Genomic DNA, 10616 nt, shown 5'->3' with positions numbered 1-10616 from the left:
AGTCACTAATATGTTAACAAATTAGTGAAGATAAGGTCTGCCGATTGCAGAAATTCAGCAAAAAGATTTGACCAGTACACAAATTTGTTATATCTGTATTACATGTACTAGCCTGTGTACATTTTAAAAAAGGTCTAACAATGTATCAATAAATGTGAATCTTATTTTGTAAACTTTCTTTTGGAAATGCATAACGCATTTGAAATGTACTAATATAGAACTATATCAAGGCAATATATATATATATATAGAGAGAGAGAGATGTGTGTGTGTGTGTGTGTGTCCCTAGTTCTGTTCTTATAGTTTAGTACATTGTATTAGTTATAAGTCACACTAAGAAGTGTAATACCATGTAAAAATTAATCCTCTTTACAGTAGGCGCGGTGGCTGAGTGGTAAAGCGTTTGTCTTCCGAAACGGGGCCCCTGGTTCGAACCTGATGAATACACAGCTCTAATAGGTACCTTACATTAGTGGGGAGAGGTAAAGGCGGTTGGTCGTTGTGCTGAGCACATTACACCCTTGTTAACCATGGGGCCTATAGATGGCAAGATCTGAAAGGGGAACTTACATTACTTATAGATTTCTTAAGTAAGCTCAATACGCGTTATAGATGAGGAGGAAAAAATAGTGATTCAGTAGTGTACACCCGGTTAATCGAACCAGCCGGGTAATCGGAAAGAATCGTAAAGTATCGAAATCAATCCCATTCTACAGTCAATCTCCTGACGACTGTCCACTGTTTTACTAATTACCTCAATAAGCAAGGTAAACGTATAGTTGAGTTGCAGGTGCATATTTACATGGAACGGGTGAAATGATTTTTACTTTGCTGATTAACATTGAAGCTCATTAGATTAGAGACTGCTGAAAGATATTAAAATACAAACGCTAAAATGTAAATACAAAAAGATTTTTTTTTTATGTAAAAAGATTTGTAGCAAAAACAAACCAAAAAAGAAGCGGAACAAATGACCATTGTAAATATCCTTAAAAGTATTATTTTGTGAGTTATTTCTATTTAAACTTACTATCAAGATAGCCACATGACACCCTCATTAACCGTGTGCCACAGAAACAGATGACCTTTACATCATCTGCCATATTGATCGCAAAGTCTGAAAAGGGGAAATAAACTTTTCTTACTTTCAAGTTTTAGTTAGTTCAACTCGAAAGTTCTATAAAATCCATCAATTAAATGTCTGAACATGTTAGTAGCAGACGATACAAAATGAACTACTGTTTCGTAAAAAAACATGTTCGTTTTATCTTATCTTATCTTATACATTACAGACGTTACTTCGAAAAATGAAGATAAATACGTCCTACTCTTTTCATGTGTCAATCTAGTCATGCGTGTTCATCAATGACTCAAACTCTGCTAAGTCTTTGGTTTTCCTGTCTGATTCAGGCAACCCGTTACATTCTCTCATGGTTCATTACTCCATCGTTGGTTCGTAGCTGCAAGCAACTGGCAAGACAAAACCAGTGTAGATGTTCTGTAAACAAAACCTAATAAAATACCCAGAAATACTCAAAACTAAACGCATATTCCTTGTCCCATGATAAGACAAATCTATGCTAATGCTCCTTCTTCCCTAGTGCTATTAGAGCATGGAATGGGTTGCCCGAGTCAGACCGAATATATATTTTGTGCTATAAACAGAGCATGGAGTGGGTTGCCTGAGTCAGACAGAATATACATTTTGTGATGTAAACAGAAGAGCTTAGAATGCTCAATATAATTTCCTTTCAGACCTTGCGATCTACAGAGCAGACGATGTCAAGGTCATCTGTTTCTGTGGCCCACAGTTAACGAGGGTGTCATGTGGCTGGCACAACGACCAACCGTCTTTATTTTTCTCCAACTAATGTCAGGTACCCATTAGAGCTGGGTGGACTAAGAGGCGCCATAAATATCCCAAAATAAGTCTTCACCTAGATTCGAACCCAGGACCATAGGTTCGGAAGCCGAGCACTTTACCCTCAGCCACCTCACCTCCGCAGCGCTACATAGTGCATAAAAATGATCACCTAGACCAGTGGTCGCCAAACTCGTAATCCGAAAGAGACATATTTTTTAAATTACCGAATTTAAATTGATTGAAAGAGATAACTACTATAACTTAAGCTTCGCTCTCGATGAGATATAATTATTGGAATATTTAGAATTCAATGTACAATCTCCACTTTGCGTTTGCCAATATATCTTACATTAACTAACAAGTACATTAAATAAAACTTGTTGTCATACTTATATAAAACAATATTTATTTTAAAGTATAACAATATAAATAACATAAAAAATATCTTTAAAAAACAACACTTCAAATACTCTTCCTAGGTAAACGAAACGTAAGACAGCTTTGTTTAGTTATGTTTTTAATTTTTGGCACAATTTTGGTTTAACGTCTATAAGCCGATTTCTTCATTTATCGTTGAGAAGGTTGATGATGATTTGAACCTCACAAGTCCTCACTCAAATGATGTTGGTGATGATGATTTGAACCTCACAAGTCCTCACTCAAATGATGTTGATGATGATTTGAACCTTACAAGTCCTCACTCAAATGATGTTGATGATGATTTGAACCTCACAAGTCCTCACTCAAATGATGTTGATGATGATTTGAACCTCACAAGTCCTCACTCAAATGATGTTGATGATGATTTGAACCTCACAAGTCCTCACTCAAATGATGTTGATGATGATTTGAACCTCACAAGTCCTCACTCAAATGATGTTGATGATGATTTGAACCTCACAAGTCCTCATTCAAATGATGTTGATGATGATTTGAACCTCACAAGTCCTCACTCAAATGATGTTGATGATGATTTGAACCTCACAAGTCCTCACTCAAATGATGTTGATGATGATTTGAACCTCACAAGTCCTCACTCAAATGATGTTGATGATGATTTGAACATCACAAGTCCTCACTCAAATGATGTTGATGATGATTTGAACCTCACAAGTCCTCACTCAAATGATGTTGATGATGATTTGAACCTTACAAGTCCTCACTCAAATGATGTTGATGATGATTTGAACCTCACAAGTCCTCACTCAAATGATGTTGATGATGATTTGAACCTCACAAGTCCTCACTCAAATGATGTTGATGATGATTTGAACCTCACAAGTCCTCACTCAAATGATGTTGATGATGATGATATAGATGAGATGTTAAAGCCAACTTTGTTGCCAATAGTTTTCTCAAGAAGAAATGCTTTTATTTGAGTCAACACTGACGCGAGATGCTTTACATCTTATCCCATTAGTAACCAACGAAACTTCTAACGCAGTGATTCTCAACCTAATTCGACCCGTGGGCCATTTTTTATTTTCAACACTCGTGTCGGGGGCCACATGAACGAAAAAAAAAAACGACACGAAATTGACCCGAAACTATTTTGTTACAAACTTGTGGATCTGGTACTTACATTAATTATTTTTTATGTTTATATTTTTTTACGTGTCGGAAACGTCTCATTTTCCTGCCTCTTTTTTGGGGTAACTTTTCCCATCGATCCTCCAATGTCTAGGCGTAGTCTAATCTTTTCACATTCTTTTATTCGCGGCTCTAACCAAGAATGCCACCATTATTGTTTTCTAATCCGTTGATGTTCTTGTTTGGCGGTGTGTATTGTCTTTCCACTAATTATAGGAAGATAGTATTCTAGGGTATAAAAAAAGTTTGAAAGAATGAAAGATCAGAATGTAATGAAGATTAATTACATATATACACACACACTAATATATATATAAATTGCGGAGTGTGGTAAAAATTACCCCCGACCGAAAATATATGACATGCCATTTGTGGTAATGCCCGGGCCGATTTTGATACCCAGTCCGACCCTGCCCGCGAGCATCAGAAGATCTGCATACTCACTCTCTAAATCATGTAGATATTCTTTGAATTGGGTAATGGTAGTGAGCTTTATCTACAATGTAATTGATAATCTTTATTACCAATTACATTGCTTCTAGTTTCGCATGTTGAAATCGAGGTAATATTTTTCTAATAGAATCAGATGTATTTTTTTAAAGTTTTCTGGCACTTTTGCTATATATCTACTCCCCGCGTTATTTCTGATAGTGGCAATATACCCAAAGGTTTTTCATAAATGCTTTTAGGGGAGATTATTACTCAAGAATTGCATGCATCTTAGTCGCGCCTTTGTCGCTCCGAGGGTACAGGAATTTTTTTTTTTTTTAAATGTGTACCTGTGTACCTTTTGATGCTTTGTTGGTCGTTTGATGCTTTGTTGGTCGTTTGATGCTTTGTTGGTCGAATGAATTGAAAAGGAAATAACGCTACACATGTTTCTAGAGCTTTCTGAAATCATGTCTTCCATTTTATGTGAGTTTGCATTTTCAACAAGTTCCCTAGTCTCTAACAAAGCAAAATTGTAAATAATCCTCCGTGCCGGCACTAAACCTTTTTCTTTTTTTGTGGTAGAGCCACAGTCAAGGAGTCGAGGAGCTGCAGTTTGCGTCCACTAATTTACACTGTCATCTCAATTCTTAAGAATGAGAATTAGTAGTCAGTATTTTATTATCATATTAGTGAAGATGATGGTACGACGACTTTTTTGTTCCTATAAATCTTCAGTGCAGTAATAAAAATCTTTAATGTGCGTAGTATTTGAGTTTACGTTTCGGAATAGGTCGAATAATGTATCAATAAATTGGAATGTTATTTTGTAAACTTTGTTTAGAACTAAAGCCGACCTTTTAAATGTCTTGAGTGAAAAATTATATTTCCTTCTTCGTTTAGCACTGATTTAAAATTGTGTATTTATGCTTATTTCTACACAGATCAGTGTTTCCCAAACTGTGTTCCGCGGAACCCTAGTGCTCCGCGATGCCTGAATATGTGTTCCACAAGCTACATATATTAATGATATTTTGGGATTTTCGGCACATCGGCACAATTTAGGCCATGTCGCGCCCATAATCCCTCAAGGCTCATTCTCCCTTCATATCTCAAAAGCTAAATCTCACACAGCCAAGTCACTAAAAACAACGTTCATTCACAGTTTAGTAAAAATCTGTTAATTCAGTAAAAATCTGTTGTAATTAGCGGGAAGCGTGGTCGAGAGGTCAAGTGCGCTTGAACTTGGCTTGGCTAACTAGAAGGGGGCTCGAGGTTCGACACCCGGGCAGAGCTGTGTTTACTGAGCGCCTAAAGGCAGCACGGAAAACCAACTCCCCCGCCCCCCCCCCCCCCCCAACTGATCCACAAATGAAATTGGACCAAAGCGCTCTGAGCATGCTATAAGCATGAAAGTAGCGCTATATAAAAGCTATAAATGTATATATTCATAAATTTCTGTTCCCAGGGTTGACATTATCAAACAGTATTTTAAGTTGCGTGCTCTAAAATATTCCCCCCCCCCCTTAATATCCTGGTATCTGGGGTCCACAGACTACTGGAATAATTTACGAGTATGCTACTAAGGGAATGAGCCTCTCTAAAAAAAATAAGTAAATTGTTCCGCTAAATAATAATCATCATCATCATCAAACTCCATTAGAGTGAGGGCTTGAGAGGCTTAAATCCTCTCTTGCAAAAGCCCTGGACAGAAACCTGCTGTCTTGCGTTGTGCATACACGTCACCATACAGGTCGAGAATTTTTGGTTTCCCAGACCTGTTGAGGCGGAGATCAGCATGTCTGGGGCAGTCAAACAGAATATGAGGCACGGTTTCCTCTTCCTCCCCGCAGCGGGGGCACCGTGGATCGAAATTTGGCCATAGCCGCGAGAAATATGAGCCAACAGAACAGTGGCCTGTCCTGCACTGTGCTATAATAGCCTGCTCAGGCCTGGACAGCCTCCACCACTGGGAAGTGTTGTCAGGGCGCCTCATGCGCTCCCAGACTCCACGTGCTTTTTGGGACTTGTCCCAGCACTCAAACCACTTTTCCATTTCTGTTTTTTTTTTTAATTATAGCCAGAGCATGATGAAAACTTACAGCCTGTTCAGTTGGTGGAATTTGCCCTCCCTGGTGGGCCAAGGAGTCTGTTGCCAGTCACACCTATGTGACTCGGTACCCTCTGCATTATTACAGGAGTGCCATAGCGCTGCTTTATGTTGTGTGAGGCCATGATGACAGTGTCGATATTGGGTGCCCATGGTCCAGGGCTTTGCAAAGCCTGTAATACAGATTTTGAGTCAGTGACCACAACGATCTGTGTTGCCCTCAAATGTCCCTCGCCGAGTTGAGAATCGATGACTTTTAAGGCTTCACAGACCGCTAAATAATCAGAATTTCCGACGTGTTCCGTTAAGGAAGATGTTTGGGAAGCACTGATCTAGATAATACTCAGAGTGAATCTAGTGATCCTCCTTAGATCAGAGTGATTATCAATTTTTTTTGCAAACAATACGAAACATCTGTGGGAAAACTCTGTGAGAAAGCGTGTGTGTGTTTGAGTGAATAAATCGTCTACAGATTGAAATGTCAAGAGTTTAATTAACACTAACTTGCTGAACAATTTAGAACGACTAGATCTAGACCTACACGTTGGCCTCTATTCTGAATCAATAATTATAAATCCTAAAACATTGTCCCAGTGAATATAAGAGCCAAAAAAAAGTATGTGTATGTTTTTTTCTTTGGAAAAAAAAAAGGGGGGGGGGTGTATAATGCGGTTTGTGGAGTTGTTGTTTTTTTCTTAATGACTGACAAAATATTTTTAAAAAAATGTGTAAAGAATGGACTAAGCTGCGAATCGGTTCTTATTTCTGTTCCGTGTTAAGAGTAAAGCTTCAATGATCTACTTATCAGTAATTTACGGGTACAAATATGTTTGTAGTACTTGGGGGCAACATGTGATTCAAAGAGTTGTATTTTTACTACGTAAAAGGATTGAAGAGACGTTGACGATTTAAATGTAACATTCAAACTAATAATGTAACACAATAATATAATAAAACTAAAGTGAAAACGTGAGAATTTGATCACAAACAAAAAAAAGAGAACAAAGGAAAAAAAAAAGAAACATGCAGAAGAGAACATAAAAATTGGGGTAAGGTTATTAGAGATACATGGGAATTAAAAGTGTGGTGTTGTATGTGCAGTCATTGCTTGAAACTTTTGATGCAGCAACAACTGTTGTGAATGTCTGAGAGTTTCACTTACCTTACGGCTAATTGGATTACTCTTTCCAACCTTACAGTGGCAGACGTCAATTGCAGCACGATTAAGGAGATTAAGCATCATTGTGTGTGTGTGTGTGAGTGCATTAAGTGTGTACGTGTGTGTCCAGGGCCGGCCTTAGATAATTGCAGGCCTTATGCAAAGTGAATTTGGTATCCCCATATCAAATCGAAAAATAAAAAAAAAAAAACAGCGAAAAAGAAAAGAAAATTAAGCAATTTATTTAAAACCTAGTCAGGCTGCCTGGCTAGTGTATACTAACAATAAGATTGGGCACAAGTTTTGCTATTTTTTTTTTTTAAAAATGTTTTAAGTCCTGTGCGATGCCCCCGCCAATTGTAGCCCCCCTAGGCCTTGGCGGCTGTCTTGTTTGCCTATGCCAAAGGCCGACCCTGATATATGTGTTTTAAGTGCGTGCGTATAATAATTAGTAATTTAAATAATTAAAAGTTCTTGGGACGGGTAAGATGCATTCGATTATATTTTTAAAAAGAAGAAAAATAGAAGAAAAAAATCTTCTGCATTTTAGCTATAAATTAAATCTAGAGAACGAAGAAGATCTATATAGATTCTAGTAGATAGACTAAATATATAAATTTAGATCTAGTTAAACTAGTAGATGTAGATCTAGAGATCTTTATTTCATTGAGCATCAAATGAAAACTGGAAAATGCTAAAAGTAAAAGATCTAGATCTAGTAATCGATCTAGACTCTATATGACTATATCAGTATATCTAGATCTACAATAAATCTCTCATAGATCTAGAGTCTATAATGAGTATGTTTATATAATTTCTTCATTATTTGTAAGAGTTCATCAATACTTAATGTTATAGACAAATCATTTAGATCTAGAAGCTAGTAGACTCTATCAGTCTATGTAGTATGTATCTAATGATCTAATCTTGCCTACTCTAGTCTCTACATTTAATCATTTAGATAATAGATCTACAATCATCTAGATATATATAGATCTATTAATCTAGATCTAGAATCTAGTTCTCGATTCTCCTTATGTAGATCTAGATCTACAAGCTCTCCCGACAAGTCAGTTGATTTTTTATATCTAGAATCTAAAGATAGATGTAGTCATCTGTCATGCGAATGAATTTTAAACTTACGAGGTTGAAAGTTAGTTTTTTCTTCTATTTTTGATTCTAAGAAGAGTCCTACCTTTGAGTAATAAATAATCCAATCTGCTCCAATAATCCGTGCTATTTCAATAATCCAAGTTGTAAGGAATATCCAATAGTTGAATCACATTAAATTATCCAAAAAAGAAATATTGTACACAAGAACACCAATAACAACAACACGTCTGCTTCCACTCAAAGTAGGTCTATTCTAGATCTAGGTGGCCTCAAACTATTAACTTCCGGTCAATGCAATGTTTTGCTTCGCTTGAATGAATTACGTTACGTGTAAAACTAATGTAGCAGTTGGAATTCGTTCAATATACTGATAATAAGGCGTGTCTTCGAGTCCGAAGATTAATTAGGTATGCAGTATTTCCCGTGGTTAACCAGTCCCAGCTGCGGCCTACATATTTTGCCACATTCAGCGTAGACAAAACCATTTTCCATTTTGGTGGATTTAGATTTTCTTTTCGCCGTCGACATCAGTCCTCGGCAGTAGATTTTCGTTTGGCCTTAAATGTGTGTCCCGCGGCCTTTGAAAGAGAAAATCCAGCTGTCTGCTTTCTTTATTATAAATATGTAATGAGAGAAATTTGTAGTGATGGGAACTAAACTAAATTTTTTTAGTTAAACTAAAACTAAGTTTGAACTAAAAAAAAGTAATTAAACTTTTAGTTAATCACAAATTGAAAAAATTAGTTTAACTAAACTAAGAAACTTTAGTTAAACTTTTACTAACTATTTTGACCTTTTTTAAGGATGAAACAGCCAAAAATGAAAAATATAAACAACAACCAATCTCTTTAGCAAAATGTAATAAACATTTACTTGTGCACATAAAAAAAGATTTAAATGTCTTTATGGGATAGATGTAGATCTTAATAGAATCACTAGATTAGACTAGAATGATACTATTATAGAAAGAAATTAGAAGTAATTGTCCAAGTTCTAATATAAGTTACCTTTTTAGAAGTAATGATAAAACTGCATGTTGACTCGCTAACTAACTCTAGATTCTAGAATATTCTGGATCTAATATCTTCTACAAACGAAATGATCAGAAATATAATCTGGATCTAGAATTAGATCTAGCTACTAGAGTCTAGTAGATATCTTAGTAACTCATCTATCTAGAGATTTTAGATTATTATAATTATGATTATAACAAGATATGGGTATTTAGATCTATAATATACTATAATATAATATACTCTAGTAGATAATACTAGATCTAGATCTAATAAATTCTAATAGATCTAGATTCTAGATAGTAGATATAAGTATAAATTATAATAGAAGTAGATGTAGATCTAGTCAGGATTTAGTTAATTTAATAATCTAATAAGTAATCTAGAATTTTCTAGATATATCATATATCTAGATCTAATCTAGACTCTAATTCTAGAATAGTAGAATCTCTAAACTAATAGATTTATATTATTGACTTATAATTTTAAATTTACATTTAGATCTAAGACTACTAAGAGTTAGACTCTACTTAAGACTAAGAGACTAAAATAATTAAATATAGACTATTACGACTATGGATCTAATAGTAGTAATAGATTAATACTAATAGTAATAGACTAGACGTCACTAGTCTAGACTCTAACTTTAGATCTAGTCAGTAGTCTAGATCTAGATCTATCTAGTAAAAAGTTTTTAAATAAAAAGAGTCGACATTTCTTTTAGAACTATATAGTAAAGCAAAATTATTTGCCTGCAGCTATACAGGAACACACTGGTGTTTAATAAAAAAAAAAAAAGCAGCAAAATGTAGATCTATAGAAGCAAGGAATTATCAGGATTTATCAAGCAGCGAAACTTGCTAGAAATATAATGAACATGTTTATTTTTTTTAAAAGGCGGGAATAGCGGCCATTATAGGGTAAAGGTCAAAAGGCTTTCTAGTGACCTGTGCACCCTCTAGTTTATTCTCCTCTCTATCCTTCATTATATATATTCTCCGAATTACATATATATCTAAATATTTATTGGTTTTGACCGTAGGCCTATGTATGTTAAATAAGTTTGTAAAATTTGTAATTAAACTTTTTAGTTTGTAACTAAAAAAAATTAATTAAACTAGGATTTTAATTACACTATTTTTTTTAAATTAAACTTTGGCCTTAACTAATTTTTTTTTAGTTAAACTAAAAGTTAGCAACTTTCCAGTTCACTCTTGCCCATCACTAGAAATTTGACAGTTCTCAAATAAAAAAAAAAAGAAACAAAAATGTTTGTAAAATGTTTTGTAAAATGTTTTACATGTTTCGGATGTTCCTTCAGAGTTGAAGATAATTACT

The 10616-nt window shown here is 35.2% G+C and overlaps 1 long non-coding RNA gene across 1 annotated transcript; it reads right to left on the bottom strand.

The window, feature by feature from the left end:
* Positions 1 to 274: 274 nt before the first annotated feature.
* Positions 275 to 9464, bottom strand: LOC129924175 (uncharacterized). Its single transcript, XR_008776150.1, has 4 exons — positions 9273 to 9464; positions 8348 to 8874; positions 1031 to 1117; positions 275 to 866 (listed from the first exon to the last, which is right to left on the bottom strand). It is a non-coding gene; the product is annotated as an uncharacterized LOC129924175 (long non-coding RNA).
* Positions 9465 to 10616: the final 1152 nt, after the last annotated feature.

This window comes from Biomphalaria glabrata, unplaced genomic scaffold (genome assembly GCF_947242115.1).
Source record: "Biomphalaria glabrata unplaced genomic scaffold, xgBioGlab47.1 scaffold_19, whole genome shotgun sequence".
In the NCBI taxonomy this organism is placed as follows: domain Eukaryota; kingdom Metazoa; phylum Mollusca; class Gastropoda; family Planorbidae; genus Biomphalaria; species Biomphalaria glabrata.
Note: the sequence above shows the minus strand (reverse complement) of the source record. Positions and strands in the feature narration are given on the sequence as shown.